Source organism: Denticeps clupeoides, unplaced genomic scaffold (assembly GCF_900700375.1).
Source record: "Denticeps clupeoides unplaced genomic scaffold, fDenClu1.1, whole genome shotgun sequence".
NCBI classification, from domain to species: Eukaryota; Metazoa; Chordata; class Actinopteri; order Clupeiformes; family Denticipitidae; genus Denticeps; species Denticeps clupeoides.
The window spans coordinates 114,118-139,413 of record NW_021629705.1 but is presented as its reverse complement, the minus strand read 5'-3'; the positions used below and the strand labels follow the sequence as shown (position 1 = coordinate 139,413).

Sequence of the window (25,296 nt, the reverse complement as noted above, 5' to 3'; positions counted from 1 at the left end):
CACAATTTGGCACTCCTGCCAACACTGTAGTCATAAGACGCTGAAAGGTTGCTGGTGCATTCCGCAACCCGAATGCCATTACAGAATACTGCATAAAACTATCTGGCGTCACGAATGCTGAGACCTCAGCAGCTCTAGGTGTCAGTGGCACCTGCCAATAGCCTTTCAACAAGTCCAGCTTACTGACAAAGCTAGCTGAGCCCACACGGTCGACGCAATCCTCCATACGAGGCAGTGGAAACGAGTCAGGTCGTGTGACTGCATTCACTTTACGATAGTCAGTGCAGAACCGATGAGTTCCATCTGGTTTAGGAACCAGAATGCACGGAGAACTCCAGGCACTAGAACTGGGCACTGCTAATCCATAATCAGCAAGATAGGCCACCTCAGCTGCCATCGCAGCCCTCCTTGTGGGATTGAGGCGGTATGCATGCTGCTTTATGGGAGCATGGTCACCCACGTCAATGTCATGGCACAGGACATTACAACAAGATGGCACATCTGAAAACAAAGAAGGAAAGAGGCCTATTACATTTTTAATCTCACAAGCATGCTGATCAGAGAGATGTGACAGAAACGAGTCCAGATCAGACATGATCTCAGAATTCTGGAGACGGGCACAAGTCACAGGAACGTCTCGCAGAGTAAGGCCGTCCTCCTCAGGACTGTAACAGGGAATCACCGCAGTGGATATGGCTGCGACTGGAACGGCTCCAGCAGCTACTTTCTCCACATCCCTGGTAACATAAGACTTGAGCATATTAATGTGACACACTCTAGTTTTACGCCGTCTATCAGGCGTACGAATGACATAATCTGTTTCACTCAGTTTAGACACAACTTCATAAGGGCCAGAAAACCTTGCTTGTAACGCAGATCCTACAACAGGCAAGAGCACAAGCACTTTTTCACCAGGCTGGAACTCCCGACTCACAGCCTTACGATCATAACGCCCCTTCATCTTTAACTGAGATTTTACTAAAGCGTTGCGTGCACACTCACATGCTCGATGCAAACGCTCACGAAATGAACTCACAAAATCAAGAATGTTCTGTGGATTATCTTTGCCGTGAGATCCCCACTTCTCACGCAAAAGTTTCAATGGGCCCCGGATGGTGTGGCCAAAGATCAAATCCGCAGGACTAAAACCAAGTGACTCTTGGGGTGTTTCACGAACAGCGAACAATAAGAGTGGCAACCCATCATCCCACTCGTTAGTGTCATCACTGTACGTACGAAACATGGTCTTCAGCGTCTGATGAAATCTTTCCAAGGCTCCTTGAGACTCTGGATGATAAGCACTAGACACCACATGCTTAATGGACAACTCACTCAACACTTCCTTAAACAGGCGTGATAGAAAGTTAGAGCCCTGATCTATCTGTACTACCTTTGGCAGTCCAAACGTAGAAAAGAACCGGATCAGTGCACGTAAAACAGGTTTAGCTTTGAGTGAACGTAATGGGACGGCTTCAGGATAGCGTGTTGCAGCACACATAATAGTCAGCAAATATCGATGCCCAGACTTTGTCGTAGGCAATGGGCCTACACAATCTAAAATAATTCTCTCAAATGGCTCAGAAATTACTGGGATGGGACGGAGCGGAGCAGGGGGAATCACCTGATTTGGTTTTCCTGCTATTTGACAGCGATGGCATGACCGGCAGTATTTAACCACATCAGATTTTAAACCTGGCCAAAAGAAGTGACGTAAAATACGGTGGTATGTCTTATTTACCCCCAAATGACCAGCAAAGTCATGGTCGTGCCCGACGGCCAGTACCTGACCTCTAAATTTAGCAGGAACCACAAGCTGAATAACCGCATTCCACCCCAAATCTTCACTGTGTGGTGGAATCCACTTCCGCATTAAAAATCCATCTTCCCAGTAAAATGACGATGATGTGTTAACTACACCTCCTTCTCTGGCAGCAGTACGGCACCAGGCCAGAGAAGGATCATTCTTCTGTTCATCAGCAATCATCTTTTTATCTACGCTCAGCCACACGTCATCAGCAGCTGCAGCATCACCGCATGTGGACATCTCCTCAGATACATGCGCAGAAATCACAGGCGAAGGGTCGAACGACATAAAAGTATCAGATAACCCAACTTCATCTTGATACCTACGAGCTTGCGCTCGCGTAACAACACACGCAGGGTAGACTGAAGCCAGACTTGAGTCCACATCCATAACCAACATCGGTACGTCTACAACCTCCGGAACTGGAAGGACTTTTCCTCCAGCGACATCATTTCCCAAAAGAAAGGAAACCCCTTTCACTGGAAGCTGAGAACAAACCGCAATCCTAAAAACACCCGAGACCAATTCACTTTTTAAGTGCAGAGTGTGCAATGGGACTCTCGCGAACCCCATTTCAATTCCCTGCACCAGCACATCGGAATCACAACAACTCTCCGTAGAGAATGGGAGAACCGAATCTAAAACGAACGATTGTGCAGCACCAGTATCACGCAGAATTTTAATAGCAACATCATCTTCCACACGACCAGTAAGAGACACCGTTCCATTTAATATAAATGGCTCATAGCCAGGATCAACCTCATCGATAATGTTCTCCGAAGTGAACGTGTGCACCAGCCCAACTTTCTTTGGGAGTGATTTGGACGATGCTAGATTCTTTTTCTGCAACTGAGGACATGAAGCAATTAAATGACCCAGCTCATGACAATAAAAACACCCACGAGGGTCTTTGGGGGGTGAAGATTTTCTGGAATTCCTCCAGCTCTGTTTCGGGCTGGAAGGTGGCGAACGAATGCATCGTGAGGGAGACGAAGAGAACGGGACAAAGACATTTTTATGTGTCAGAGCATACTGATCAGCACAAACAGCAGCTTGAGCCAAGGTGGTAACCTGTCTATCATGCAGATAGGTAGCGACAGCATCAGGAACACAGTTTTTAAACTCCTCCAACAGTACTAACTCTCTCAACTGTTCGCGGGATGTAACGTGCTCTGATGTACACCAGCGGTCGAACAGGTTCTCCTTCTCACGTGCAAATTCAACATATGTAATTCGGTCAGTTTTACTCAGTCGACGGAATTTTTGTCTGTATGCTTCAGGTACTAGTTCATATGCGTTTAAAATCGCAGTTTTAACAGTACTGTAGTCTGAACTCTGCTCAACTGTGAGGGCAGAGTAAACTTCCTGAGCTTTACCAGACAACACACACTGTAATAAAAGACTCCAGACAGAAGTTGGCCATTTTAATGTAATGGCAACTCTCTCAAAATGACTAAAATACTTCTCGACCTCTCGTTCGTTGAACGGAGGGACGAGACGAATATTACGGGACACATCAAACCCATAATCACCTGGATCAGAAGAAGTCTGGTCCACCGGAGGGACGTGAGGAGGAGACACAGAGCCAGGAGGTAACAGCGACACGGGAGGAACAGAGGCCACCGCCGGAACTACGGCGTCTTTTCTAGCGGACAATTCTAATTCTAATTTCTTTAAAACAAAATCCCGCTCTTCCCTTTCGCGCTGACTTTCATATTCCCGGTTCCGCTCTCTCTCGCGTTCCTCACACTCGAGTCGTTTTACTTCTAATTCGATTTCCATTTTACGAATCTGCAACTCCTTCTCAATTTCCTTCTCCCGCACAGCACGGCTGTCACGTTCAGATCTCCACTTCGCTGCTTCGTATTGCATCTGCCGCTCCCGAAAAGAATATTCGCGCATCTTTAATTCCGTTTCAGAGACGCTACCGGCTGCAGATTGCGGGGACGCCGGACCCTCGGTCCGCGCCGCAAGTACATTACTGCCCAATAAAGCGCGTTCTACGGCTTTAAAAAGAGATTCCTTCAACTTTTTATCTTCGCTTGTTAATTCAATCGCGTAGTTTTCTGCAATGTACAACAAATTGTCTTTAGTTCAACGCGACAGGAGTTCGTACGAAGGGCTCTGAATAAACTCGTCTGCCAACGACATGTTGCCAAGAGACACGAGATGCAGCACCACAAAAAAAATCCGACTGCGAACGGAGCGAAACGTGCGATTTCTCCACCGCAACAACGTATTCGTGAGGGAACTCTGATCCCTAAACCTGCCTAACTCTCCCACTAAATAAACCTTCGCTTCTTCAAAGAGCGTTACCAATTGAAGGTTCGTGGTCAGTCAGGAGACAAACCGCGAAGCTCCTCCCGGGGTTGCTCTTCAAAACACCACCCAAATAAAATCCCCAAACACAAACCAACAAAACAACAAATGCGCTCCGATGGAGGGATTACGAAAATCCGGCTGGAGACGCCTAACTTACCAGAGTTCCAAACGAACGTCGAACGCGAGTCTTCCCCAAAAATACAGATGTCCCGAAGATAAATCAAATTTGTCCTGAGAAAAAAAAAACAGAACAAATCCCGGACGAGCCCCCAATTTTGTTACGAACCAGTCTAGGGGATCCGGCCCGTAACAAAAGAAAGGACACAAACGTAAACCTACTAAGACGAAACGGATAGTTTTAACAAGTATTTTATTAACTACTAAATATATAAATAAAGGAGAAATACATACAAAACGAATTACAACGAATAACAGCAAACAAAACAGGAAAACAGAGAAAAACAGACAAACACCGAAGCAGGCCGACACAACAAGTTGCGTCGCCTCCTAGGGGAAGCGCAGGGGAAACCGGAAGTGATGTCAAAGGGAAAGGGTAGGAAGGCAGGTGGGTGGATGGCACGGCAAGCGCAGCCCCGAAAAAGGAGACTGAGGCTCCTTTTATTCTGTCTGTCCCACAGCAGGTACAGGTGGGCTCAATTTACAATCACCAGGCACCTGCAAACAGCACAAAACACAGAACAGAAACACACCCAAAATAACAGGACGTAACAGGTGCAGTAAAGTTACCTGCGAGTCCGGTTGAAATATATACATAGCACATGTATTTATACCCTCCGGAACATATTGTGCTAGTGGGAAACGGATAGTGACCCATTACGATAGCGGATATTATAGACAGATTACGATCGCAAAAACCAAGCGGTGAATCTGACGCGGTACGCGGGTCACGGAAGGGAAGACGCGGACGTCAGGTCGCCAACGCGGAGGCCAGGACCGAGCGAGCTCTGCTGGACACCAGGACCGATCCTGAGAAGGCTCCTTCATGCCGTTCAGTGGATGACGGAGTAAGGAGGTACCTGGTATTTTTTGGTTTATTGCTCTACGCGAGTGAAGCAGCCATTTTCTGTTTCGGCTACCACGCACCCGAGCAGCGACTCAGGCCTGCAACGAGTAGTGTGGGGTACCCGGGTTATTTCAACTATTGACTTTTTGAGTTATTGAGAGTTCGAGGACTTTTACTTTTGAGTTGTTATATATGTGTTGAGTGAAATATTATTTTATCTAATTGTTCATGTTCTAATCATTAATGTAATATGTAAATATATTTAGTAAATTATTTGTGTGTGTTAGAATACTTGTGGTGTGTTAATTTGTGTATTTAGTGGTTTTCCTTAATGGTAAGAAGTGGGAGAAAATGAGCATATCCAAAATTTAACACTAGTTTTACAAGTTAAATACTGGGGTTCAGAGGGATCCCAGGGAGTGTATCCCTGGCTGGGCTAGGGGCGCTACACATAGACAAAAATTTAAATCAGCAAACAGACAAGAAAAATTCTAAACACAAAATCCGTACATTATAACAGTGATTAGCACACTGCTATTCACTAATGCACTGTTACGTCCTGGTCTAGGTCAGGAACGTGAACAATTAGAAAGAGGGGGGGAAACGCCACAGGTCATTTTAATAAATCGAAAACAGTACAAGTCGAGCCTTGAAACAAGACTACAGTCAGGCCAGGAAAAAGCACAGGGTTGACTACTGTGAACAGGGCATCTGTCTGGCGTATTTCCTCATTCTCCCTTTCCTCCCCTCTCTCCTCTTTCCTTCCGTCGCAGCAGACCCACGCCATCTTTAACGGCCTCACTCCGACGGGAGCACCAATCAAAGTCAGGTATGGGAGGAGCTCCGAAAATTACAGGCTCCTCCTACAAAAAGGAAAACAAACAAGATAGAGAACACAGACAGCACATCACATGACCACGGGACGTAACACTTTTGGTCATTTTACATGCATAATAACACAGTTTCTCATACCTCGTTGGCCATGTTAGCTCAAGGGGAGAAAACAGGAAACATCTCTTCATAAGATCTCTTCATTTACACTTTGCCTTGATATTAATTTCAGCTGAGCACACGCATTCTACTTAACACTAGAACTCCCAGGTTTTTCTGACCCCCTCAGCCCTACCAGAGGTGGCCCAAATGGCCCCTTGGTTTGAAACTAACAACTCAATCACTGACAAATGGCCCCATTCATTTGTAAATGTGTGGCCGATTGGAATGTGTCACTCCCCTTCCCCCTAAGAAGTGTACTCTAACACTGTCGTGTACTAAGTGTACTGTAGCTGCCTGTGTGTGATACCTTCACATTCACCTTCACAAAAGCTTACCATATCTATACAAAATATCCCACACACTGACTGACCTGCAAATATGAAAGACACAAATTCACCAAATATAGAAATACAGGTGTGTTTTATTTATTAAAAACAGACTGATAAACATGCTCATACATGTAATGAATCATCACTGAATTATAAAACAAAAAAAAAATCAAATAAAAATTATAAAAACTAAATAAATAAATAAATAAAGTAAAAAATAATTCTCAGTTCCAATTCATCATATCAGTGGTTACTATCCCACGCAGTGTGTCTGTCTGTCTGTTTCAAAGTCTGTGTTTGCAGACCCAGTGACCATTGTAGAGATCATACAAAAACAAAATTCACTCTTTGTTTTATAATTCAGTCATGATTCTGCTCAGGTATGAGCATGTTATCAACCATGGACCATGACTTCACTCAGCTTATGACATTTTTGTACAAATATTCATTGGAGACTGATGTGTTCATTTTCATTCATTTTCATTCTATTCATTTCATTCTATTAGCAACTTTTCATTTTATCCTATTTTAATAAATAAAACACACTTGTGTTTCTATATTTTGTGAATGTGTGTATTTCCTACTTGCAGGTCAGTCAGTGTGTGGGATATTTTGTATAATTTTGTAAGCTTTTGTGAAGGTTTCAATGTCACACACATACTGTAGCTTTGGCCTGTCTTGAAGCAGTGATGTGGGTAAAGAAATGTAAATATGCCAGGGTTCACAGGTAACTAGTGTTTTGGCACAACAAAAGCAGGAGGATGATGGAGCTGATGGCCTCTCCACAGGAGGTTAAAGGTGCTGAAAGCAGAGAACTTCCTTTTGTGCTGAAATGGATAAAATCTCACTGCACATAGCCTACTACTTCAGTGCCACCAAGAATTCTGTGGTGTACGAACCTCCTCTCCAAAAAAAGAACATGCAGAGAAGACTCACCACTCAGCAGGCCTTGGAAATTCTCCTGAGTGAAGTAAACCCTTGTGACTCGGATGGAGAAGACATAGAACTTCAGCCAGATTCGGAGCCGTCTGATCAGTCTTCAGGTTAATTTTTATTTCATATTATTTCCTATTTCATTTCAAACAAGTAAGTGGAAAAGACCAAAAAAGCAGAGCAGAGTGACAGAAATATCTTCTCTGCCTTTTTTATATTTTCCACTTTTTTGTTTGTGCACCTTAGCAGACATTCACTGCCATCTGAAGTGCAAGACATTTTTCTGCTTTACTTGTATCTTTTTATTTAGTAAGATATTTCAGAATTATTATTAGTATCTGTGCATGCATTTGTGATATCATTTGACTTTCCCATTGCTCACAATTTGAATTTGTTCATACTGCAGATGAGGAGCCTGCTTCTCAACCTAAAAAGAAAGCTCGTTTGGGGACTGACCTGACAGAGACAGCGAAAGACGGCACAGTGTGGCGTGAAGAACAGGTGGGGACGCGTCTCCCTTTCACCACAATAGAAGCGTAAGCCGCAGATGGAGAGCCAACGGCTAAGGCCAGAAGAAGTATCCCGAGTCGCCTTCAGAGCTTCCTGTGTTTCATCACTCTTGACATGCTTCGTAGCATTCAAGAATGGACGATCCAACATGCACAGCAAACCGAGCATGCTCATTGGTTCATGGGCCTCCCTGAACTAATGGCATTTATCGCAATTGTCATCTTGCGGGGGCTTACCAAGGTTCCATCGCTACGTGACTGCTGGTCAGCAAACCTGGGAAACCCACAGATCATTGGAACTATGCCGTGAAACCGCTTCCAAGACATCATGCGACACCTACGCTTTGATGACAGGTCCACCCGCAGTGATTGAGCAAAGACAGACAAGTTCGCTGCAATTTCCAGTGTGTGGGGATCATTTTTCACCAACTGCATCATGTCCTACAACCCTGGTCTACATATCACCGTTGGTGAACAGCTTTTCCCGTCAAAGACTCGCTGCTGTTTCCTGCAGTATATTGCAACTAAACCTGATAAGTTTGGGATCAAGTTTTGGGTCCAAGTCCATTTGCAATGTCCTCCCATATGTTGGTGAGGACCCCAGTCGTCCCAGTGGGGAGAGACTGTCTGAAAACGTAGTGATGAGGCTGATGGAACCATTCCTAGACAAGGGCAGAAATGTTACCACGGACAATTTCTTCACATCTCTGTCACTTGCGCAAAAACTGCTTCGCCGGAAAACCACCATCCTCGGCACAGTCAACAAGATTGGCCGGGAAATTCCTCAATCCGCCAGACAAACAGATCGCAGTGAATTCACCACTCAGGTATGTTGCAGGTCTTTTGTGGTTTTTAAAAACAACACCTCCAAGTGTGTCATTGTGTGTAAAAGTGCTATGAAAATAACATCAGTGGTTTTCAACCACTGATGCCACACTGACGGCGTATTCGGCCAAACGGAAGAAGACCGTCTATGTTCTTAGCAGCATGCACAGCGTGGTTCAGACTGATAATACCACCAAAAGGAAGCCAAACACTGTCACCCTTTACAACACCACAAAGTGTGGCGTGGATGTGATGGACCAGATGGTGCGGGAGTACACTGTCCGCAGAGGAACACGCCGCTGGCCAGTTGCCGTGTTCTATAATATGATTGACATGGCAGCATTGAATGCACATGTGCTATATCAAGCATGCACCGGGAAGCAGGAAAGACAGGTGGACTTCCTGGTGGAGCTTGCATGAGAGTTGGCTAGCTCTCATATGGCGGCGAAGAAGGCAAGAAATGAACAATTGCTTCGGACACAACCCTCCACACCTGGCCCTGGAAAAAGAGCCACGTGCCAGGTCAAACACCAGTGCAAGAACAATCATGCCACTGTGCGATGTGTTCACTGCTACAGATACACATGTGGTAAATGCAGACGGGAGATGCCATGGCAGTGCCAAGATTGTGAGTGATTGCTGAAATGTACTCACTCACTTTTTTATTATTATTTGTAAATATTAATACAAATGGTTTGTTTTTTATTTTGTACAGTTTTTATCAATAAACCTCTTCAACAAAGGAAAAAAACCCTGTGTGTTCATTTCTCCCTAAGATATCAAAGTGAAACACAAGTGTCCTTGGAGTGGCTCAGCATGGCCCCGCCTTGTTTACATAACTAAAGCATCTGTTCACAGGTGATTAAGGAAATTAGTTCAAAGTCTTCCAGACCATCGGCTGTCCTGTGGGTTTTACAGGTAGAAAAGCCAAATGGCTGCTCTCTGGGACCGCTTCAGGTCCGCTTCCTTACCCACCAGGCCCCCACTGCCCCCTATGAACGGTCTTCATGGGGAAAGATGTTGAATATTTAGTTGGAATTTATAATAATAACTGATCATTTATAATTTACTGAATTTGTCAAGTTAATACATTGAGTTGTTTGCCTGTACATGGCAGTGTAGTTTCTCTGTACGATTTCTGTCATGGAGGAATGATCTTTTTCCATGTTTTTCTTTTTTTATCTTGGACCAAGTGAAAATGATTAAGGAAAGGAGAAAGAGAAGAAATGTAATCACATTTCTTGATTAAAGACAATTTAAATAAAAAAGGAATCTGGTGCGGACATTTATTTTCTTTTTGACCAGAAGTTTGCAGTTGTGCTTAACAATGCCACCCATAGATGTTTTTTTCTCTTGTAAGTGAATTAAGAAGTTTAGCACAAGCAAGATTTTTCTAAAGTACAAGGAGATTAGATCATCTGTGGGTGGGTGTGTGTGTGTGTGTGTTGCAAGTTGAATTCTTTGAATGTGTGTTAATTTTCTCACCTGATATGTATAAATGGTTCTGGCCCATGCGTGTCTCAGTCTACACTCCCTCTGCATGATGACAGTGAATTTCAGGAGACGTCCCTGAACACTGCTCCCCCTCACCATATCAGACAACCCAGTGTCTTCTGTGGAGACCTTCAAGTTCCTGGGTACCACCAGCTCCCAGGACCTGAAGTGGGAGACCAACATCTCCTTCATCCTGAAAAAGACCCAGCAGAGGATGTACCTGAGACAACTGAGAACATCCAGTCTTCCACTGCTTCCGCTGCTGATCCAGTTCACTGCAGTCAGAGTCCATCCTGGTGCTTCTCCTTCACAGTCTGGTATGAAGCAGCCACTCAACAGCACAGGAACAGGTTGCCTCCATCCAGGACCTGATCCTCTCAAGAACCAGAAAACAAGCAGGGAAGATCATCACAAATCCCTCACACCCTGGACACAGACTTTTTGATCTGCTGCCCTATGGCAGAAGATCTGCAGACCAGGACCAGTCGACACAGGAACAGTTTTTTTCCCCTCGCCATCACCCTCCTAAACAACTGCGTGTGGTGATTATCAGTAGGATTCTGTGCAGGGCGTGTTTAATCGGTTACACTGCTTATGGTAACGCTGCCTGTTTTAATAGATTGAAGGGCTGTGTGTGATCTGGCCTGCTGAGTTCAGAGCACGTCAGGCACAGATGCATTAATTAATTTTATTTTTAGTATGAGCGCCACTCACGCTGCTGAGCTGTATAGTTCATAGAAATTATTTAGTCCAGTTAGTTTGTTGTGCTGGAGTAAAGAAAATGGTCCTTTTACAGCGGAAGCAAACTAAATCCAACCAGGGTAATAACTACCCCAGCCCACTAGGTGTCAGCCTAGCAGAAAGTCACTGTGACACTAGCGAGGAAGAATGCTTGCAAGCGTGGTATCCTGTTTACGGTTTAGCGTTGCATTTATTTAGTTAAAATGCTAATATCATTAACACCAATGATAACTGGCTACAGAAAGCCTGTAGTCAACATTATTGTTTTTTGCCCATTAATCTTCATCAGTTATCCTTAGCCAACCATTCTATGTTAGCAATTGCTAGCTAAAGAGCATAGCCAGTAACTAAATGTTAGAAGACATAGCCCTGCTTCAGAAGCAGGCTAATGTGGTAGCATAAGCATATAGCATTCTAACTTCTTATGCGAGTTACTAGAAACCTGTTGGCCTGTTTTCTATTTTGCTGCTCTGTGCTAGGTGTGTTAACCAATAACCAAAGGCCAAATTAACTAAAAATTTGTCAATGGTTAGTCAATTACCATTTAATAAAAATGACATTTTTCTTCCCTTTTATGTTGGACTGACTAGAGGTTTTGTGATGTTTAATGTGATGTGATATTGGCTTTAATGAACCATTTTCCTGTCCTGCATCTCTGCATCTCGTCTTCTCTCCTTGTCCCTCTCTGGCATTACAAACGCTCATCCAAAGCATCTGACTGTTAGATAAAGCAGAACAACATAACATCAGGACTCATCTTGGCTTTTTTAAACGTGTACACCTTCTTTTGTGTTTTTTGTCTGTTTTTGCTCGCTTTTCTCCCAGTTATGAGTTATTTTGGTGGTATTTTAAGACAATCGCCCTTCTCTTTTTTAACTTACCTTGCAGCCCACCCCATGAGAAGTGGTGTGAATCTTTTGCTGCGTGCTTTATTTTTTCCTTAAAAAGGGGAGCTGGTGTAGATTGGGTGCTATATTTACACTTTTTAAAAATGAACTGTCTTAAAATATTTTATGTGATTATTTGCTGATGGTGAATATTCTCTAGCACCACTTTTTGCTTCTTTAGGAGTTTCATGGCTGTCACCCGTGCCACCCCAACCCCAGTACCGCTCCAGGTCCACAATGAAGATGGCACTCCATAAAATGGTGGAATAAACAAACACCACATGCAAACTAACACGCTGCTTATTTCCCGTGTGATGTAAGTGATTTTCTGACTGATACTGCCTCAAGCCGAGTAAGTTTGTATATTTCGTACCTGTTCATGTTTGACACCGATGCTCTTTGACCCCTGCGCTCCCAACACTCGTTGCCTTTTCCTGCACCACAGACAATCCTCGTTCTCCCAGTACGACCCCTTTTGGCCTGACTCCTCTCCAGCCAGTCTGCTCCGCAGTGACGTGTGGCTCCAATAGACCATAGGTTCTCCACAGACAGTTCTGCCCTTGCGATTGCGCCCCAGGTCCTGCCCTCTGGTAAGGGGGCATGGGGAAGGTTGGAGGAAAGTGCATTAAAAACACTTTCTTTGGGAATCAGGCAGAAGGTTAAAGAAGGTTCATCTTGTGATGCAGGAGCATCCTGAACAAAGTCAACAGGCTCCTTTTAGAAGATGGTGGGCCGCAGCCTATTGTCTCTGCATTGTCGAGTTAAGAGGTGTGTTCAAGCTTAAAAGTATGTGAGCCACTGAAGGGGTTTGTCTTTAGATCTTCTGTGTGTTCATTTATTACCGCACAGTAATTAAAGTGCAGTGTTCTTCAGACTGTTGCAACATTTCCACTCTGGACTGTGAGATGTTACTGCTACTGTTACTTTAACATGTTATGACTACGTTGTAAGTTCACGCTCATTTTTAGTTTATTTGACAGAGCAGCGTGTTCCACGACTGAAGTATTTAACTTTCTAAATTTTGTCGTTCCTTTGAGTGCTGTATTCAGTTACTTGAACACATGGACTTATTGATGCTGCCTGTTCATGTAGAGTCAGCGATTGAGGTGAAATTAATTCCAGGTTGGATATTCGACCGATATTCATAAATTCACTATAAGCACAAAGACTTCTGTTTTTAACTTTCAATAGCTTCCACATAAACTGACCCTGTAACCCAAAACCAACGTAGAATTGTGCTGCTGCAAGGGACTAATCAGACACACCTAAATTGTAATGGGTTTTCTGCACCACTTATTTTATATTAATAGAATTATAAAAACATTTTATTAATAGCTTCAACACAAAATGATCCTGTGATCCAAAACAAACTGAGGTGTGTCTGACTAGTTTTAAAATTCAGGTAATAAATGATAAATGAATCCTTGGGTGGCGGTTTTCGTAACATGAAAAGAATGCGTGATTTATTTGTGAGTTACATCGACCTGATCGACCTGAGACTTGCTCAAGGAATTGGGCTGCAAGTTTTGGATATCACGGCATGCGCCGAGCACTTCCTGACGCTCCTGTATTTGGAACACGGAACACCTCACTCACCACTGTTGTCTTGCCCCAGCCACCTTTCCTGTTGATCACAGTGACCGATCATCTCTGTAGCGCGTGCCTGGTCCGGGTCCAGCTCCACTTCTTCAGACTGATCATCTGGATTGGACACCTCATTGCTCTGGCTGGTCTCTTGTATTGCGGAGGAGGGATCAGGCTCTTCATTGTGACCTTTAGTCTGGATACATTTCCCCTCCAGGCCTTACTGTGACATTCTTGTTTCTGCTGGTCTGACCATGTTGTCCCCACAAGCTCCACTTGTGCCGCTGACCTGTCCCTCCTGTGCTAAATTGCCCTTCCCTCTGGTTCTGGCCATCAGCCTTTTCATCTGAGCTTCATACAGCACTTTGGAAACATCCAGCTGGATCTGACTGCCGCCAGGCTGATAAAGCGTCTGCAGACATTCAGCGATGTCAGTTCCACAGTGATGAATGTTCCACAGCACCAACTTGTCTTGTTCCCCCAAAACCACACGCTGTCCCTGTAGGAATTTTACAGTCAGTTCATTTAGCTGCTTCCCCAAATCATTTAGCTGCTTCCCCAAATCCCAAAACAGTGAGCTCTACATTGACGAAGTCAAAGTAAACCTTACTGTCATTTCTGCTCTATACTGTACAGCATATAGAGATATGACATGATGAGGCTCCGCTTACATTAATGCAGAAAACAAATAGATATAATGGAATAAGAAAATAAATAAACTGGAAGTTTTACTGATGCAGCTCTTGTGGAAGAGGTCCTGTAGCAGAGGGTGAGATGTTCCTTGGCAGCCACGCGGAGATACAGTTAGATATACACGGTGAGGATGTGTGGAGGCAGGTTGGCCGCAAAAGTGCAGACACCGTTGGGCTTTTTTTGCCGATGGAGGTGGTGCTGGTGGTCCAGGTGAGGTTGTCTAAGATGTGAACTCCCAGGTACTGATTACAGTTTCTACCATGGAACAGTGGACGCTGAGTGGTGTGTGGGTGGGTGGGTTAGTCTTCCTGAGACTGACAAGAAATCCAGTATCCAGTTGCAGAGGGAGGTGCTCAGTCCCATCTTGCTGAGTTTCTCAAACAGTTTTGGGGGAATGATAAGTTGGAGCCCATAGGTCTCTTTAAGGAGGGTCTTTATTTCTTTGATTTTTACTACTTTAATTTAAATGCAATTATCTTCATTTTTGCTCATCATCTAACAGTCCTTTGTCTACATAGTGAAAGACAACAGACATTTAAAGATACCATTTTTTTTTTCCTTATTTAGATGTTATGTCTTCCACAAACAAGAGACAAGGAAAGCACCAGGTCCAAACTGCATCTCCTCTTCCTCCTTCAAAACCTTCTGGATCCAGGTTTCGCACATGGACTTTCCTCAGGGATGAGTCCTTTCCCCACAGCGCTCCAGGACCGGCTCTAGAACTACTGAAATTGGTCAGAGGGACATAAAATCAACATTCCAAGTGATTAGGGAGTAGCCTCATGTAATGCAAGTAAACAGGAAGTGTTTTTTAAATTGCGTATTAAACACTAGCAAACAGCCACTCTGAAAACAGACTCCACAGGGAGTTGAACCCCGCCCTGATCATGAAGGTCAGGTGTGCCACCACCGGAGCCTTTTTTTTTTGGCTTTTTTTGCTACTACTATTAATTATTTAAGTATTTAAGTATGAGGCGCCCCCTAGAACATATTTCAACAAAATAGATGTTTGTATGTGCGAAGTTTGCATGTAGAAGCGTCAGGAATATATGGCGTATGTGCGAGGTTTGTATGTAGATGCGTGAGGAATATATGGCGTATGTGTGAGGTTTGTATGTAGATGTAAGAGGAAAGATAGTGTATGTGCGAGGTTTTCTTGATAAATGACAGAGGGGGCGCCTCATATACAGGCAATTTACAGGTTAAATTAATTCCAAATTGTGTCCAATTCATCTCCAATTGGCCTAGTTGTTTTGTGGGGGAAACCGGAGAACCCGGAGAAAACCCACGCTGGCACGGGGAGATACAGGCAATTCTCCACACAGAAGGAAATTTCCTTGCTGCGAGACAAGGTGCTAACCACAATGTCACCGTGTCGCCCGTTACTAAATACTTACCTTAATACTTACCTGTACTAGTGATCACTATTGGTACTGCTAGTATTACTAATAGTGGTACTAGTAAGGTGGAAGGAGGAAGCACATCTCCGTAGCCAGGTCCCAGATGCCAGGAATGGAGTTCAGCTCCTCGATGACGTCTTCTGGAAGACCAATCTCCTGACTGGCTTCCTGATTGGGTCCCTGTGGACTGTCTGCTGCTGGACTGTCCTCCATCTGGTTTTGAAGTGCAGTTCTTCGCGCCACCTCTCTGTAGTAGGGCTCCTGAAGATGGTGGCGTACCCGAAGAATCCAGCGCTCCTCTTCGCTCTCACACGTGCTGGTGGAGGGCTGATCAGTGCCGGTGATGGAGGTGACTGGAACCACACTGGGCAGAGGCATGGCAGGACCATCCTGTTGCCTGCTGCATGGAGGCAGGAAGCCCATCTCCACAGCCAGGTCCTGGATGCCAGGAATGCAGCTCAGCTCCATTACAGCGTCCTCAGGAAGTCTGATCTCCTGATTAGCTTCCTGATTGGGTGCCTGTGGAGCATCCTGCACCTGCCGCATACATGGCCTGCTCGACGGCAGAGCTGGAGGGGAGTTGGTGACCCTCACACATGTAGTACAGTGACATGAATACATTGAGATTTTTTATTTTGTTTAAATTTACTGACTGTGATACCTTCAAATGGACCATATATGTTTATACTGGATTTACAGTGGGCTACACCTCTGGGTTTTTAATTTTTCTTTTTATTGATCTTGAGTGATCAAAAACTCACAACAAACCTCTCAGAAATTAGAATCAGAAATCAGTAGAATACTGAAAACACAGTATTATTTCTTAATGTCTTACCAGTGTGACCTGCTACCCTTGGGAGGATCTTGCGCAGTGGCCTCCTGGTGACTGTTGGCTCCTTGGGCTTCTTCCGAGGCCGGCCCATCCTTCTCTTAAAGAAATCTCTCTCTCCGTCTCCTGAAAAGAAAGCTTTACAGGTAATAAATGATGCTAAGCTAAATTATGCTAAGCTAAGCAGAAAATACAAACTAAATTAGTTATCAAGTCTAAACAGTAAAATAATTAATAATAGCAGTAAAACAGAAAAAGTAGTTAGCCTTTAAAAAGGCTTTTGGGGTTAAAAGTTCAATTTTTCTTCTGAAGAAAGCACAGAAGTAGAGAAAAGCAAGAGTCCAGAAAATGTCACTTTCTGTCACTTTTTGTGTCGCTTAGCAACAGGCTGTTATAAACATACCTTCATATGTAACAGCACTGAGCAGCCAATCAAGAGCCACAAATTTAAACAAACAATTCTTTAAACCTAAACTTTTTTCATAATTGCACCGTTGCCTATCAGAACTGAAAATCAAGATTTTTTGGTGTAAATACATGTTTAATATATTTGTGAGTGTAATTATTATTAAATTAATAAAAGTAATTATTTTTTCCAAAAACTTAAACAAGCCTTTAGCAACTCGATTTTATTCATTTTAATTATTTTTAGAGGTTGCATAGATTCATTCTTGAAATATCATATTTCAATTATCTACTTTTTAGTGTTTAATAGAGGAAAAGTACATCTTTAGGAATTTTTCATTGCAATGATTTCTTCTGTCCACTAGATGGCAGTAAAGATCCCCCTCTCTTTCACTCATTTACAAGGTCAGGTTTTCCCACCGCATCGAGACTGGAGCAGCAGTCACTGATGGCACTGCAGGACCCTCGTTTTGTTTCCTTTGTCTGTATTGAAGCCTCATGATGCACACATGACCCTGACGTGGTGTCACTTTAATCCGGGTTCATATTTCACCACTTTTTATTTGTATATTTATTTCAGAAGCTGTTTCTCTTAGACCTGCTGCAATGGGAAATGGGTGCGGTGCGGTGCGGTGCGGTGCAAGATTTACACCAAGTCCCCCGGATTTTTAGTCTTTCCTTTTTCTGATGTCTTCAACCCTGGTGCTGAGGTTCCACACTTCAGTAAGAGACATGCTGAACTGGCCAATATTTTCATGGATTTATTCAAGACACAGACACACATCCTCTTAAATAATGCTGCCAGATGATTTGGGGGAGAATTTTATTAAATAGATTTAAGTTCTGTATAATAGGCCAGTTGCAGCAGTTTGAACTACAATCCAGTAGTTTTGCTCTCAACCGTGGAAATAGGCAGGATGATCTTCTCAGCCCTCTTCTCTTTCACTATTGAACCACTAGCACAGGCCATAAGAGCGGATGCACTAATTCCTGGTATTCAGATTAGTGAAAGGATGCCCAAGATATCATTGTAATTGGACGACATATTGTTGTTTCTGTCCCAACCACGAATATTTATCCCTCATTTTACTGAAATCATTTTATTATTTAGTGAGTTCTCTTGATATAAAATCAACCTGACAAAATCAGAGGCTATGCTCTTAAGTCTAGTGACATTCATTCCTGACACATGTAGAAGAAAATTTTCACCACACAAGGAAGGAAGGTGTGGACCGCGGAAGAAGTTTCCAGATGAGTTTATTGAAAAAGAGTTTATTGAAAAAGATCCACCCCCAGACTGTGGATGCACAGTGTGCTTTCAACTTGAACCCCAACATGGCACTTAGTTCATTTGAGGCCTCATTAACAAAATGTCGCTTGAAATAATGCCCCACCAAGGGATAATTTCATTGATTAAAGCCTTTGCTACTGCCCACCCATGGCACGCTTTGCAGGAAACACCTCCACCCATGTTACACAGCACAGCACATGGTGACACAATGAAATGTGTCCTCTGCTTTGAACCATCACACTTAGTGAGCAATGGGCAGCCATGAAAGGCACCCTGGGAGCAGTGTGTGGGGACGGTGCTTTGCTCAGTTGCACATCAGTGTCACCTTGGCGGTTCAGGATTTGAACTTGCAGCCTTATGATTACGGGGCCTGTAACTCTGCTCAGTTAATCACGAGACACAAGCAATTCCCTTTTTAACAGGCATTTTGTGCATCTTCAGTATGTCCTGAGAACTAAGATAAATAGACAAAAATTTAAATCAGCAAACATAAAGAAAAATTATAAACACAAAATCCGTACATTATAACAGTGATTAGCACGCTGCTATTCGCTAATGCACTGTTACGTCCTGGTCTAGGTCAGGAACGTGAACAATTAGAAAGAGGGAGGGAAACGCCACTAACGTCATCTTGCTGAGTTTCTCAAACAGTTTTGGGGGGATGATGGTTTTGAATGCTGAACTGGAGCCCATAGGTCTCTTTAAGGAGGCTCTTTACTTCTTTATTTTTAACTACTTTAATTTAAATGCAATTATCTTCATTTTTGCTCATCATCTAACAGTTGTTTGTCCACATAGTGAAAGACAACAGACATTTAAAGATTTCATTTTTTAATTTTTCCTTATTTAGATGTTATGTCTTCCATAAAACAGGACACAAGGAAAGCACCAGGTCCAGACTGCATCTCCTCTTCCACCTTCAAAACCTTTGCTGGCCATCAGGATCCAGGTTTCGCACATGGACTGTCCTCAGGGATGAGTCCTCTCCCCACAGCGCTCCAGGATTGTCTCCAGAATTACTGAAACGAGTCAGAGGGACATAAAATCAACATTCCAAGTGAGAAACATTATTACCATTAACTGCTGGTTTTATAGACCACCAACCTGCTTGGGCGAGTGAAGTTTAATGTCACCGTAAAAGAATTTCACAGATACAGGAGACAGTATGAATCGTTTTTGAAGGTAAATCATGCTGGATTAGGGAGTAGCCTCATGTAATGCAAGTAAACAGGAAGTGTTTTTTAAATTGCATATTAAACACTAGCAAACAGCCACACTGAAAACAGACTCCACAGGGAGTTGAACCCCGCCCTGATCATGAAGGTCAGGTGTGCCACCACCGGAGCCTTTTTTTTTTGGCTTTTTTGCTACTACTATTAATTATTTAAGTATTTAAGTATGAGGCGCCCCCTAGAACATATTTCAACAAAATAGATGTTTGCATGTGCGAAGTTTGCATGTAGAAGCGTCAGGAATATATGGCGTATGTGCGAGGTTTGTATGTAGATGCGTGAGGAATATATGGCGTACGTGTGAGGTTTGTATGTAGATGTAAGAGGAAAGATAGTGTATGTGCGAGGTTTTCTTGATAAATGACAGAGGGGGTGCCTCTTCGCGCCACCTCTCTGTAGTAGGGCTCCTGAAGATGGTGGCGTACCCGAAGAATCCAGCGCTCCTCTTCGCTCTCACATGTGCTGGTGGAGGGCTGATCAGTGCCGGTGATGGAGGTGACTGGAGCCACACTGGGCAGAGGCATGGCAGGACCATCCTGTTGCCTGCTGCATGGAGGCAGGAAGCCCATCTCCACAGCCAGGTCCTGGACGCCAAGAATGGAGCTCAGCTCCATTACAGCGTCCTCAGGAAGTCTGATCTCCTGATTAGCTTCCTGATTGGGTGCCTGTGGAGCATCCTGCACCTGCCGCATACAGGGCCTGCTCCACGGCAGATCTGGAGGAGAGTTGGTGACCCTCACACATGCCCATGGTATACCTGAGTAGTTGTAACGCAAACCGGGACCAGAACGAGAGAGACGTGTAGGAGGGAACGAGAAACCTCAGTGCGGCGGGACGCAGGGAGGCAGGTAAGTTCCTCCACGTTAATCTGCGAACGGGGACGGCGCGAGCCGCAAGGAACAGGGAGGACAGTGAGGACAGGTACGGTCTTACTGGGAGCGGGTTTTCGGAGCCGAGTCGAATGGCGTGCGTCATTCAATGACTGAGCAATTGGCAGCTGCTCTCCAGCCTAATATATAGGAGTCACGTTACCTCGTTTCCGTGTTACTCCCGGTCACATGATGGGATCATGTGACAGTACCCCCCCCTCCAGGGCCGACCCCCGACGGCCCCGGAGCGGCGGCGGTACGCTGCCGGTACTCAGCCACCAGAGACGGGTCCAGGATGAAACGACTCGGGATCCAAGACCGTTCTTCTGGTCCATAGCCGGTCCAATGCACCAGGTACTGGACCCCCCGACCTCTGCGGCGCGAGGCAATGATGCGCTCCACAGTGTAGGCGGGTCCCCCGTCGACGATGCGAGGCGGTGGCGGATCCGGAGCAGGAGGATGAAGCGAGGATCGGACAAAGGGTTTGAGTTTACTGACATGGAAGACTGGATGGACACGGATGGCAGGAGGGAGTTGGAGACGGTATGTGAGGGGGTTGATCCGACTGAGGATCCGGAATGGTCCGATGTATCGAGGGGACAGCTTGTGTGACTCAGTCCTGAGACGTAGGTCTTTGGTGGACAGCCACACCCTCTGTCCCACTCGGAAGTGCAGTCGACGAGGGTGCCGGCGATCGTGCTGGGTGGACATCCTTCGGGAGGCGATGAGGAGGGCCGACCGCGCCGATTTCCAGGCCTTTCGACAACCGCGGATCATCTGACGGGCCGAGGGGACCCCACCTGCAGGCACCTGGTGCGTGAAGATGGGGGGCTGATATCCATGGAAGATCTCAAAGGGACTATGGCCGGTGGCGGAGGAGATTTGCAGGTTGTGGTCCAGCTCCGCCCACAGGAGAAACCCGGGCCAAGTGCGTTGGTGTTCGGACGCGAAGCATCGCAGGTATCGTCCCAGCTGTTGGTTGGCCCTCTCCACCTGACCGTTGGTCTGGGGATGGTAGCCAGAGGAGAGGCTGCAGGTGGATCCGATAAGGCGACAAAACGCCTTCCACACAGCTGAGACGAATTGGGGTCCCCGATCAGAGACGATGTCTTGGGGGAACCCATGGAGGCGGACCACGTGTTGAAGCACGAGGTCAGCGGTTGTGGCAAAGGACGGTAGGCCGGGCAGGGCGACCAAGTGGACCGCTTTGGAGAAACGATCCACTATGGTCAGGATGGTGGTCATACCACTAGCTTCAGGGAGGCCGGTGATGAAGTCCAAGGCGAGGTGGGTCCAGGGGCGATGAGGAATGGGAAGGGGACGCAGGGGCCCAGCAGCCGGAGTGTTGGGAGTCTTGGCCCGGGCACAGACATCACATGCATCCACGTAGGCCTGTACGTCCCGTCGTACTGAAGGCCACCAGAATGCTCGGCGAATGAAGGAGAGGGTCCGTTGGCGTCCTGGATGGCCTGAGAGGACGGAGGAATGGCCCCAATGCAGTACATCGGGCCGGCAGGTATTTGGGACGTACAGGCACCCAGGTGGGGTGTTGTCTGGGCCAGGGTCGGATGCCTGTGCTGCCCGGACCTTCGTCTCGAGGGACCACCGGAGAGGGCCTAGGATGCGATGAGGAGGAAGAACGGGTTCGGGGTCAGAGGATGGTGAGTCTGGGGAGTGTTGACGGGACAGGGCATCGGCTTTCTGGTTTTTGGAGCCGGGACGGTAGGAGAGTTGGAAGTCGAACTGTTCAAAGAATAGTGCCCACCTCGCCTGGCGGGGATTGAGCTGTTTGGTGGTTTTGATAGAGATTAGGTTTTGGTGATCGGTCCAGACCAGAAAGGGGGTGTCACTGCCTTGCAGCCAGTGCCGCCACTCCTCGAGGGCCCACCTGACTGCCAGCAGCTCACGGTCCCCCACCCCGTATCGCTGCTGTGGGGGTGAACTTCTGCGAGAAGAAGCAACACGGGTGCAATTTCCGGTCCGGACCGCGTTGAGAGAGGACGGCGCCAGCACCCACCTCTGACGCGTCCACTTCTACAACAAACGGAAGGGTAGGGTCTGGGTGTTGAAGAATGGGGGCGGTGGTGAAATGATGACACAAAGATTTAAATGCTTGAATGGCCTCCGGGGTTAGGCGAAACGGACCTGGTGACGGTTTGGTGAGAGCAGTGAGGGGTGCTGCGACCGTACTGTAGCCACGGATGAAGCGACGATAGAAATTTGGACTCGAGGACTCGGTTCTGGGTTCGTGGAGACAGACGAGGAGGGTTGTGGCAGAAGGCAATGGTGATGGCAGTGCGCTCCCCACTCCAACACCATGCCCGACGACCAGGAGAGATGGGGTTCATGTAGGGACAACCAGGGGAACCCGAGGAGGAGTGGTGAGGTGATGATCTTGGTCACCAGAAATTGGATTTTCTCCACATGGGAGTCCAGCCGGAGTTGCAGAGGGACCGTACGGTGAATGATGGGTCCTGCGGAGATAGGATGACCATCCACGGAGGTGATTGTGAGGGGACTTGGGAGGAGTTCCAGGGGAATGTGATGTTGTCGGATGAAGGAGTGGTCTATGAAGTTTCCAGCCGCCCCGGAGTCCACAAAGGCTGTGGTGGAGATGCTTCGCTGATTACATTCCAGGACGGCCGGGAGAGTGAGTCGGGAGGTCGGTGGCATCAGATGTGGAGGAAGGGGCCTAGATGGCCGTGCCGTGCTGATCTGCTGGGTGTCCCGTCTCCCCGGACGAATAGGGCAGGTCAGGCGGATGTGTGAGGGGGAAGCGCAGTATGCACACAAACCCTCCCGAAAACGCCGTTGCTTCTCTTCAGGCGTGAGGGTTGTCCGTCTCAGCTGCATGGGTTCCCCCCTATGGTCTGGAGGAGTGACGGTGGGCTGAAGTGGTGATAGAGGCGGTCGAGGGGTCTGATGCAGGGTCGGAGTGGGGGCCGCAGTTTTCGGGAGAGCCAGCAGATGGCGATCAATCCGCATTGCGAGTTGTATGAGGGCCTCATACGTTGCTGGCATCTCCTGACTGACCATCTCACCCCGAATTCGTGGGGCCAGTCCCTCATAGTACATCATCCGGAGGGCGTGGTCGCCCAGCGGAGTCTTTGCAGCCAGGGTCCGGAATCTGGCGGTAAACTGGCTGACCGATGAGGTACCCTGGCGCAGATGGTAAAGCTGTGACGCGACGTCTTCCACACCGTCCGGATGACAGAAGGTGAGTTTTAATTCCTCCACGAATTCGGCATACGAGAGGGACGCAGAACTTGGGGAATTAATTCGCGCAGCCGCCCACTCTGCGGCGGAACCACCGAGCCGGGTTAGGAGTAAGGCGATTCGGGACCGGGCACTGGGGTAGCGGCTAGGCTGTAGCTCGAAAATCAACGAGAGAGCGGTGAGGAGCACCTCGCCGCTCCCCTCGGTCCCGTTCCAGCGCTCCGGGAGCGGCAAACTGGGTTCGGGAACCGCGGGGGGGGCGAGGGCTCTGCGCCACGCTCGCCGCTTCATGGTCTCGGTGCGCGGCGGTCACTTCCTGAACGCGCTGCCGCAGGAAGCGAACCTCCTGCGACAGACTTCCAAAAAGATTCTCCTGCCGCGCTATCCGATCGCACAAAGCAGCGAGCTGTGAAGCGCGTAATTCTGGCTCACTCATTCTATAACGCGAACCGGGACCAGAACGAGAGAGACGTGTAGGAGGGAACGAGAAACCTCAGTGCGGCGGGACGCAGGGAGGCAGGTAAGTTCCTCCACGTTAATCTGCGAACGGGGACGGCGCAAGCCGCAACACCACACTGATGTTGTCGTTCGCGTATTAAGACACAAGACAGGGCAGGACAGGGTGACAGGAAGGAGTTCGGGTATCGGGAGAACAGAGAGGACAAGTACGGTCTTACTGGGAGCGGGTTTTCGGAGCCGAGTCGAATGGCGTGCGTCATTCAATGACTGAGCAATTGGCAGCTGCTCTCCAGCCTAATATATAGGAGTCACGTTACCTCGTTTCCGTGTTACTCCCGGTCACATGATGGGATCATGTGACAGTAGTACAGTGACATGAATACATTGAGATTTTTTTTTTTTTTAATTTACTGACTGTGATACCTTAAAATGGACCATATATGTTTATACTGGATTTACAGTGGGCTTCACCTCTGGGTTTTTTCTTTTTTTTTTTCTTTTTATTGATCTTGAGTGATCAAAAACTCACAACAAACCTCTCAGAAATTAGAAACATAAAGAAATCAGTAGAATACTGAAAACACAGTATTGTTTCTTAATGTCTTACCAGTGTGACCTGCTACCCTTGGGAGGATCTTGCGCAGTGGCCTCCTGGTGACTGTTGGCTCCTTGGGCTTCTTCCGAGGCCGGCCCATCCTTCTCTTAAAGAAATCTCTCTCTCTGTCTCCTGAAAAGAAAGCTTTACAGGTAATAAATGATGCTAAGCTAAATTATGCTAAGCTAATCTCTCAACCAGAAACTACAAACTAAATTAGTTCTAAAGTCTAAACAGTAAAAACAATTAATAATAGCACTAAAACAGTAAAAGTATTTAGCCTTTAAAAAGGCTTTTGGGGTGAAAAGTAAAATTTTTTGTCTGAAGAAAGCAAGAGTACAGAAAAGCAAGAGTCCAGAAAATGTCACTTTCTGTCACTTTCTGTGTCGCTTAGCAACAGTCTGTTATAAACATACCTTCATATGTAACAGCACTGAGCAGCCAATCAGGAGCCACATATTTAAACAAACATTTCTTTAAACATAAACTTTTTTTCATATTTGCACCTTTGCCTATACATGTTTGATATATTTGTGAGTAAAATTATTATTAAATTAATAAAAAGTAATTATTTTTTCCAAAAACTTAAACAAGCCTTTAGCAACTCAATTTTATTCATTTTAATTATTTTTAGAGGTTGCATAGATTCATTCTTGAAATATCATCTGTCAATTATCTACTTTTTAATGTTTAATAGAGGGAAAGTACAACTTTAAGAATTCTTCATTGCAATGATTTCTTCTGTCCACTAGAAGGCAGTAAAGATCCCCCCTCTCTTTCACTCATTTACAAGGTCAGGTTTTCCCACCGCATCGAGACTGGAACTGATTGCACTGCAGGACCCTCATTTTGTTTTGTTTTG

At 46.0% G+C, this 25,296-nt stretch overlaps 1 long non-coding RNA gene across 1 annotated transcript; it reads left to right on the top strand.

Annotated features, from left to right (window-relative positions):
* Positions 1 to 237: 237 nt before the first annotated feature.
* On the top strand, positions 238 to 17,502 carry LOC114772234 (uncharacterized). The gene is made up of 4 exons (XR_003743922.1): positions 238 to 249; positions 14,878 to 14,901; positions 16,377 to 16,513; positions 17,353 to 17,502. It is a non-coding gene; the product is annotated as an uncharacterized LOC114772234 (long non-coding RNA).
* The last annotated feature ends 7,794 nt before the right edge of the window (positions 17,503 to 25,296 follow it).